Consider the following 10544-nt stretch of genomic DNA (forward strand, 5'->3'; position numbering starts at 1 on the left):
TAATATGTTTGCCATGTTTATTTATTTCTCGTAGGTTTTAGAGTAAAAGAGTCAATGCCCGCAGAGTTAGAATTAATATCAAACAAGCTCTTTTATTCTATAACTATGACTTCTTTCACGGAGAATATAATTACAAGGTAAATCACATCCGCAACATAATTATATTGCTATATTTGTTTTGAGTTGATTTAATTGGCACCTTTTATATCAATCATGGCTTAGCCACGCACTTATTAGAGCTATTAGTACCTCTTGTAAGTTGTAACATGGCTGACGGAAGGGTTAGCACTATAGCGCTAGTTAGATCTTAACATTTACTTCCCTAGTATTTGATCAATATATAGCATGAAAACTCAATAGCATTGGGAATCTAAATTAAATTATATTGCACGTTTTTAAGAGAAAGACGATTGATTGTATCAAACTCGAGTTTCATATGCATTACTCGTTACTATAACACTCTATATGGTAGTTAGGATAATGTTTAAAGTGTGTAGAGTTTAATAATCGAAAAAAGTCATTTTCGATATAAAATAAATCCTAGCAGAGAAATAAGAAGGAATCCTCACCTTTCTAATCAGAAGTTGGGATGAACAAAAGCTATCAAGAGATGATGAACTTGGCATCATGCAAATCAAACATGTTAGAAAATTGATGCATAATCTCTAGCAATTCAACTACTTAGCTATCAAGGGATGAAAGGAAAGGTTTATTTCAGGGTTTGCGTGTTTCTCGGAGGACTCTGTCAGTTTCTCACCTATTTTTTTGCAGATGATGCTCTGTTATTCTTCAGGGTTTCTCCTACGGCTTGTGACCACATCCTGTCGGTCACAAATGAATTTTGCGCGGTTTTAGGCCAGATTATCAATTTACAAAAATCCTTTGTCAGGTTTAGTTCTAACACTCCTGATGATTACCGTGACTATCTATGTAACACCCTAGAAATTCCTTTCTTTTAAAATACTTGTTTTGCCCTGTTTAAAAACTTTAAATAGGAATATCTAGGACATTACCGCCACCGCGAAAACGGTTAAGGCAACTATCAAAGACACACATCGGAAGACTAATTTCAAAACCATTCAAAGTAAGTCAACTTGAAAAGTCAATCAACGAAAGTAAAGTCAAACCAAAGTCAAACGAAATAAAATATAATCAACCTACAACTTGGAACCATTGTAGGCCCTTATTAAAACCAAACCGAACTCAAAACTTTTGCGTTAGTCATGCATATAATAATGTCATAAATAATTAAAGCAATAAACACATCATATACTTATAGAAATTAGCATGATTCGCTCTTCACTATGCCCATTCATGAATATGCTTTATCACCTGAAAAGCTTTTCTCTACTTGTTTCCACTACTCTCCATTAAAAATGGGTCATCATAGGGCCAAGATAAAGACAAGGCCAACAAACACACAAAACACACAATCATCAAAGCTGAGTACATAAGCGTAATTAACACACTAGTATACAATTATCTATCAACATGCAACTTAACTTGTTGCACCTGTTTTTCAAGCATACAACATTCAACAAAACTCCTCACTAGACAACTACATAATTTATTTAGCACTGACTACGTATCGAACGGGTTTTCCCCTAACCTCCCCCAAATAAATTGAGGTTACTGACACGGGAGCTAACCGTGCCAGCATCAATAACCACTCATAGGTGGCGGAATTCCTGCGCATAATAATAATAAAAGGATTGTACAACGTCCTATACTACAGTAGAAGTTATGATCAAATATAAAGTCACATAACTCCCCCCATATGTTCATACTCAAGGTATATACGTTCTAAGAGTTTTGGTGCGTAATCTCTTTCACTTTACATTATTTACATATTATTAAACTTGGTGATGACTCTCAAACCATAATCATTCAATCAACAATAATTATTTAATCAACCAAAAATACATCAATTTAATTCTTGAATAATTAATGACCACATAATATTTAATGTTGAACCCTTTTTAATTCTACCTCGGTGCCAATGACACCTTAAATGCATAAAGCGCCACAAATCCTATCCCTCGGTGGTAAAAACACCTTAAGTGCACTAAGGCACCAACATGCAATTTATTCCTCGTGTACATATACACTTAAGTAGTTCCTTCCTCATGCTTATAGCATCCATAAAAATTATATGAACCATAATAAAATTCTCTTTTGATATTCCAAACCAAATTAAACATTTACTTTAATTAAACATGCTCTCTATCATGCTATAAATAAATATGTGGTTCATAAACAATATTCCAAACTATAATTTTCTATCCATAAATCCATCACAAATAAATCATGCTTCATAATTCAATCACCAACAACAACCAATTCACAATTTTCATTCCAAATCTAGCATGATACTACTTGTAATCAATTAAACACATTTAGCATGCTACTACACCAATAAAATTATGCTAAGTACGCGAACGTACCTTGAATACGATAATCTTAATATCGCCACAATTAATAGAAATCACTCACTTCGAAATCTCCTACAATTTAAAATCATAGAAGAGTATTAAAATCCTCTCTACACAAATTTCCAGCAATATCTACTATTATAAAACCCCTCATAATTTAATTAAAATAAGCTAAAGTTATATTTAAAACATCATACTTTAATCCCAATTAATGGGTAATTAAAATTCCTAAAAGAAACTTGATTTTTAATGCTCTACCAAAAATTCCAGCACTAAATTTTAATAAAACCTTGTTGTAATTAAGCCTTAAAACACTTTAATCAAAGGTTTAAACCATTATACATCATAACCCTTCAATAATTTATAAATCAAGAACCTAGGGTTTCAAAAATTGGGGATTTTTTAATTAAAAACATAATCTAAAAATTAAGTAACATAATACTCATAATCAAACGTTAAAATCAAATCCCAAAATTCATAATTAACAATTAGATGTAGGATTAAAGTGATTTTTAAATTAAAGTTTTAATTTTTTTTATTTTTTTTTTAAAGAGGAGGTGGCAGCCGACAGCCACCCGGCTGCTGCCGGCGGATGGCGCTGCTGGCTGCTGGCGGCCACCGCTGCTGGTGGTGGTCGGCCGGCGGTGAGGGGGAGCCGAAAAAGGGGAAAGGGAAAAAGAGAAAGAAAAAAAAGAAAGAAAAATAAAGAAAAAGGGGAGAGAAGTTTACTTTGGGTTTTCTCCACTCTGGGAAAAGTTTGATTTGCCTCATGTGTTGAATATTTATACCCCTTCTCTAGAAACCCTTCTCCCTAAACTTTCCTTTTTTTAATTTTCTTAATCCCTTCCCTAATAAAACTTTACTAAAATAAAACTTTCCTTAAATTAAACCCCAACTTAATTAAAATAATTAATTAAATAAACTTTCCTTTTATAAATATTTCCAAACTTATTTAAAATAAATAATTAAAATACTTTAAATAAAACAATTCAATTTAATTAAATACTTCTCAAAATACTTATTTTAATAAAATACGTATAAAAATACGAGGTATTACAATTTATCTGCTAGCATCCGTATGCAGTCTCGTCCTTCCATTGGTGAGTATTTAGGCCTTCCCGTTGATTTGGGACGGGCTAAGTGTAGGGATTTTCAATTTATGGTTGATAAGGTGGTCCGCCGTCTCTTCTTTTGCTTCTCTCCATTTATCGGCGGTTGCGAAATTGGTAATTATCAATTCAGTTCTTGTTGCTTCTTTCAATCATGTTCTCTTTGTGTTCAAGGTTCCTTCCTCTATTTGTGATCGTATTGACTCTCTTCTTACTCGGTTCTGGTGGAAGTTTAATAAAGATTCGAGGGGTTTGGCTTTAGCCTCTTCTATTGTGATGCATCTCCCTAAAGGATTAGGGGGCCTAGGTATTCGACATCTTCGGTCCTTTAATATTTCCTTTCCAGCTAAGCAAGCTTGGCGTTTGAGGCTTAACCCTCAACTCTTAGCTTCCCGGGTCCTAAAAGCTAAGTATCCTTCTTTGCTCCTTTCGAAACCTTCTATTACTTGTACTCGTCCTTCATGGGGATGTCGTAGACTGTTGGCTGGAGGTTTAGCTTTGTCTGGTGGGTTTGGCTTGGAAGGTTGGTTCGGGAGATTCGGTTAACATTCTGCAGGATTACTGGGTGTCGAATGTGAGAACTGTTTTTAAGGATTGTATTCCTGCTGAGGAACGGCCTTCTCTGGTTTCTGATTTGCTATTACTAGATTCTGGTGCTTGGAATGCGAATCTAATTAGGCATTTATTTCCTCCTTTGGTGGCTTCGGCGATTCTTGGCTTGGAAAGACCTTTTCAGCAGATTGATGATTTTGTGTATTGGAAATGCACCCGTGATGGATCTTTCTCGACCAAATCTGCTTACTCTAGTTTACTTTTCCAGTTTTTTCCCTCTTCGTCAGCTTCCACTGGTTCCTCTTGGTGGAAACAGTTATGGGGTTTACCTGTTCTTCCGAAATGGAAAATGTTGGCTTGGAAAATGCTACATAATGCTCTTCCTACAGTAGCGCTCCTGGTTTGTAAGGGCGTCCCAATTGATTCCGCTTGTGTTTTTTGTCATGTTTCTTTGGAAACGGTCACTACTACAAAAAACCCCTATCGAGTCGCCTGTTAATGACCTAACGAGTCGCTTTAAAGGCGACTCCATAGCCACCGACACAATAGCTTCCAACTTTAGGAGTTGCCTCTGAGGCGACTCGATAGCTTTTATATAAGTCGCCTATTAGTTATTAGGCGACTCTATTTGTTAAGCTATTGTGTCTCTTGTGTTGAAACAGGCGACTCCATAGATTCATCTATTGTGTCGCTTGTGTTGAAAGAGGCGACACGTAAAAAATCAACATTTTTTCCAATTATATTTATTAGCTCATATAATGTCAATGTTTATGACACTCAGCATGCTTGATCTCTGGTTCTTTGCCTGGAAGGTTAAAGTTCTTGCCATTATGCCAAAGTTATTTTTCATATATATAAGATATTGTAACTATTTTAAATTCATTCTTATAATTAACCTATCGAGTCGCGTCTTACGTATTAGGCGACTTATTAGGTAGTGGTCATATAATAAAGCACCTAACAAGTCGGACTTTTAGAGTTGCCTGTATGTAAGGTGCGACTTGTAAACATATTGAGTCGCCTCATACTTATTAGGAGACTTATTAAAATCAACAAAGCACCTAATGAGTCACCTAATAAACATGAGGTGACTTGATAGGTTTACAAGTCGCACCATATATGCATGTGACTCTATAACCCGACTTATTCGGTGGCTTAAATTAGATTTTCAAAGTCACTTGTATATAAGGTGCGACTCATTAACCTATCGAGTCGCCTTATACATATTAGGCGACTCATTAGGTGAGAGTCATAGATTACAAAACTTACCTATTGAGTCGCCTAATAGGTATAAGGCAACTCGACAGGTTTTCGAGTCGCACCTCATGTACAAGTGACTTTGAAAATCTGATTTAAACCACCAAATAAGTCGGACTATAGAGTCGCATGCATATATGGGGCGACTTGTTAACTTATCAAGTCACCGCATATATATTAGGCGACTCGTTAGGTGCTTTGTTGATTTTAACCTCAACTTAACAAGTCGCCTAATAAGTATAAGGCGACTCGATAGGTTTATAAGTTGCACCTTATGTACAGGTGACTCTAAAAGTCCGACTTATTAGGGGTTTTTTGTAGTAGTGGGTGGAACACTTCTGGCGGGATTGCCCCTTTTCCCGACATTTATGGGATTTAGTTGCTTGGGATTCTTTTCATCTGCCTGACTTTACTGGCCCTTTTCCAGACTGGTTCATGGGTATTATTACCATTTTGGCTGTGGCCAAGAACTGGTCTGATTTAGATCGTTTCTTTGGATTTTGTTGGGCTATCTAGGTGACCCGGAATAATGTTAGGTTGCGCTCGGCGGTTTATTCTCTTTATCAGTTCTGGTTCTTGCTTTTGATTGGTGTGACAGAAGCAGGAAGGCTCGGGAGTTTGTAGACTTTTCTGATGGTATTCCCCTTGGGTTCTTTATGTGTCCAATTTATATAGTATTTTACCCCCGTCCCTTGGTCATAATTGGTAGTGTTTTTGGCTTTTTAAAGCCACTTTTATTACTAATATGTGTTTTCTAGTGTTTTCGTAGTTTTGGTTGAGTTTTATAGGGAATTGCACTCTTGGAGCATTTTCCCGGGATTTTATGAAGCGGATACGAGCATTGGAGGAGCACGACCATCTTTCATAGCCCAAGATCTGTTAGAGTCATCGAACCGGTGATTAAGGGCTCGACTTATGAGAAGATGAAGCATTGGACCGAATGATTAAAGCCCCAAGGAGGATATTTGGTTTGGGCCGAGTTACAAGCCTAAACAAGGAGTCTAAGTAGCCCGAAGGGTCTCCGCCCGATGGCGCGCCCGATCGGGCGCGAGAAGAGAAGCTCATGAAGGAAAAAAAGGTGGGCCCGATCAGGCGGTGCCTCGCCCGATCGGGCGCGTGTTTCTGAGGAGAAGTTTAAGCGGCGTTTAAGTTGTTTTAATTTAGGATTTTCGAGCTTAGTTTTTGGGATACGCTTTTGTTAAGCGAGTTTAGTATTCTTTTTCTCCCTTCCCTTACTCTCTCTCTCTTTCTCTCTCTAACTTTTCTCTCTCTCTCTCCTCTTAAACTATAGTATTATTTTCTCTCTATACAACTCTTTGTTTAATTCCATCTCTTGTTTCCTTCAACTTTGATAACGATTTCTTCTCCTTTAATCTCAGTTATTTATTCTTTCTCTTACATCATGACTTGTTTAATTGCTTCGTTTAGTTTATATTTAATTATGTCTGAGTAGTTTTCTTTCTAAGGTTTATGGGGATCCATAAATAATATAAAGGGGTAATTTATTGTTGTTGATTGTCAATACTTGATTAATTTCCTATTGATTGATTTAATGCTCTGTGACTAGATTAGGCCTGATCTTTTATGCATGAGTTTGACAATATTGATTCGAGATTCGAGAGAGGAGAATTGATGTTTAGGTCTAGTTTCAATAGGCAGGTTAATTTATAAATGGTTAAGTCGAGATTCGAGAGATGAGATTTAATACCGGTAGATTAATTCTGTGATTGTAATACGTAGCGAAAGCCCTTTATGATCTGATTAATTAATGCATTGATGATTGATTATTATGTTTTACCCTGAAATATTATTTATTGGTGAACCTATTCCCTAGGTCTTTTATTCCTTGATTTTCCTCCTACTTTTATTCCTTTCCACTTTTACTCCTAGTAGTTTAGTTCTCCTTTATAATAACAAATTGGTTACTTGATAATCTAGATTATATAGATTTATTAGGAATAAATTGACTTGTTTCCCTGTGGTTCGACCCTTCTTCCCTTTCTACATAGTTAGTGGATTTAGGTATTATTTTTGATTAGGTGATTACGACTTTAGCCTGTCAGTTCTCGTGTCATTCAGCTGGTCAGGTTATTCAGGGTGATCTTCAGACAGCTTGTGATATAGTTATGCTCTTTGACGGTGCCTGGGAGGAAGATTCTCGTAATGCAGGTGCAGGGTGGTGTTTTTTGGACCCTCACTCTTCCCAGATTATGGGGGGTGGTGCCCGGGCTGGTATGGCTACTTTGGCGCTTCATTCTGAGTTGCAAGCTTGTCTTTGGGGTCTCAAGCATGCCTATCAACGTAAGTTTACGCGCATCAGTCTTTTCACTGACTGTTCGATTATCCCTCGGCTGCTCATGGGCCAGGTTTCGGCAGATATTTTGGTCATATGGATTGTTCAGGAAATCAGGGATATTTTATCCTCAATTTCTACCTATCATATTCGTAAGGTGTCAAGATCTTCAGTGGTTGATGCTCATTCTCTTGCTGGGGTTGCTAGGCGTAGAGATTTACTTCATTTTATGTTTTAGTCTGTTTTGTGTTTGATGTTCTCTTTAAAAAAAAAAAAAAAAAAAAAAAAAAAAAACCTACTTAGCAATAAAAAGAGAGAAGAAATGATATGAAAATTTTAGGCAAATTTGTTGTTGAAATTTGGTAAATTGGGCGAATAAATGGCAGGTGCATAATTGTGGAGGTATATATAGTAGTTTCGATAAAAAGTCCCAAGTAGTTGGGGATACTTCATATGCCCTTAGAATCTTACTCATATCTGAGTAGGATTGGGACCCATTTCTCGTCTTTGGATAACAAGCAATCATACGTACGAATATTGTTATCTTGTTGTATGCTAAAACATTTTTGGAGACCCCCTCCATTTTATGAAAAGAGTTGAGATGTTTAGGGCCAACATACTATACTTTATTAATATATCAGGCCATAATCCTTGGTACAATTTCTTACCTAGCGAATACGTACTAGTCATATCTACAAGCAATTCATGCGTAAATATATATATACAAGTAAAACATAACTGGTAATATAAATTCCTTTATTTGTGAAAGCGCATTAGGCAGTGTCGCATCACCTTCCAAAATGAAATTGCTCCAACCTTGAACAAATCTCAGCTCACTTCTATGGCAGCTAAGGTTGTTTCTTCACTTCTCGTACCAAATTCGAGACATCATTGAGCCTTAGATAACAAATTAACTATTAACATATATGAGACTAAATTTGTCCGAACTAGGTCACATTGGGCCTAATTCAGTAATAAAAGGAAGACTTGGCCTTAGATGTGGGACTCTAATTCTCTGAAATATAACTTAAATCTCTGATGGAAGATTAAGGAAGGTTCTTAAACATTGGAAATCTTCGTAAATATACATGTATAATGTATAATGTATTTATGTATATAATGTACGTATTATGTTTATAAATGTCGAATGTTTTAACTATAGAGTTGTCTATGGTATGGTTAGTTGAACATATAGCTAGGATTTATGTGGAACCTTGTATACCTAGAAGCTATCTAGAATCCCTTAATAAGGAAGTAGGAAGCTTCTAGCTTGGAATAAGTGAGTTAGTAGGAGGCTTGCTTATAAATAGCCAAGGAGCTGAGGGTCAATTGTATCAAACATGTAGAGTCCAATTGAATGCAAGAGTTTCTTCTCATAACACTAGTGGTCGTTATTTCTCTTCAATAGTAAATGAAATACATACATGCTTACTGTTGGGTATTTTATTAATACATATTAGGTGTATTGTCGCTAAAGAGAAATCTTAATCTTGTTTTGATATATCAAATAATAGTGGTAAAGTGATGCACAATGAATAAAAGTTTTTACAAAGAAAAGAATATTGATGTTATGTTAATCGATGTTGTATTTGTCATTATCGAAAAACAAGAATTGATTCTAGTGTGTATTAGAGAATTGAATGTCAACCTTAATATTGATTCGAAAATTTATAAAATGAGAATTGATAATGGTTGAAAAATAACAATAATAAAAAATAAAAAAAAATATTGTCAAAAAACTTGAAATATAAAACTTCACACAAATATATTTGAGATGAAAAATACTTTATGCATTTTTGAGATGCAAATGGAATTTCTCAGCTTGCTGATTTGGGGAGAAGTCAAAATGATATCAGAATATACTTTTTTTAAACCAAAATTTGTTATAACATTTATAATAGCTTTAGGTTCAGTATTGCCCTTTTATGTGTTGAAAATAAATCAAAGTAATTTTCTCCCGCATTATTGTAAATATCAAACAAATCTACACGAATCTATTATGGTACACTAAGGGCATGTGCTTAGTATTAAAAACTTTTATATTAAATTTTTATTGTAAATATTTGTTGGCATATATCAAATCATTAATTTTTAATGTAAATTATAAATCATTTTTCAAATATTATTATGTCAAATGCTAAATCTACAAATATGTTGATGTTTACTTTATTTTTAATGCAAATAATTGTGCATACGCCATTTTATCTTCTACATGCAGTTATATATGGTTTATAAATTTTAGGAAAATGCTATACATAGCCCTTAGGCCTACATATAAGCATTAAATTTACACTTGAAAATTATATAAAGTTAAAAAATCATAAAAATATAAACACTAATTACACTGATTTCTCGTGTTTTTGTCATGAATTCCTAATTTTATATAATTTCCTAAAGTGTATTTAATGCTTATATATATAGCTCTTAGGGGTGCATATAGCATTACCCTAAATTTTAATGATACTAATGTCGTATATGATAACTTCAATAGCCAAAAGCCGCGCTAATCTTTTAACGCATAATTTTATCATGCATTTCTAAGTTAATACTATTTTAAGCAATACACTCCATTCGTCTAGAATAACTAACACAATTAAACTTTACACACATGCCACGCTAATACACTAGTTTGACTTTATTTATTTATAATTAAGTATCAATTTCTAAAAATTTATTTTATGAATCTTTTTATTAATAGTAGTTACAACATATTTCATGATAAAATATATTTTATGACATTAACAAAAAACTATAGTAAAATATACTATAAATAGTGAAAAAAAGTCTAGCGTGTCTATTGGGACAGATGTAGTATTAATTAGTTATCTAAAGTTGTGGGGTGATCATTGACAAATTTTGTATGTGGTACTGGCTTACCACACCGTGTAGCTAATCATCACA

This window comes from Chenopodium album, chromosome 16 (assembly GCF_948465745.1).
Source record: "Chenopodium album chromosome 16, dcCheAlbu1.1, whole genome shotgun sequence".
Taxonomy (NCBI): Eukaryota; Viridiplantae; Streptophyta; class Magnoliopsida; order Caryophyllales; family Amaranthaceae; genus Chenopodium; species Chenopodium album.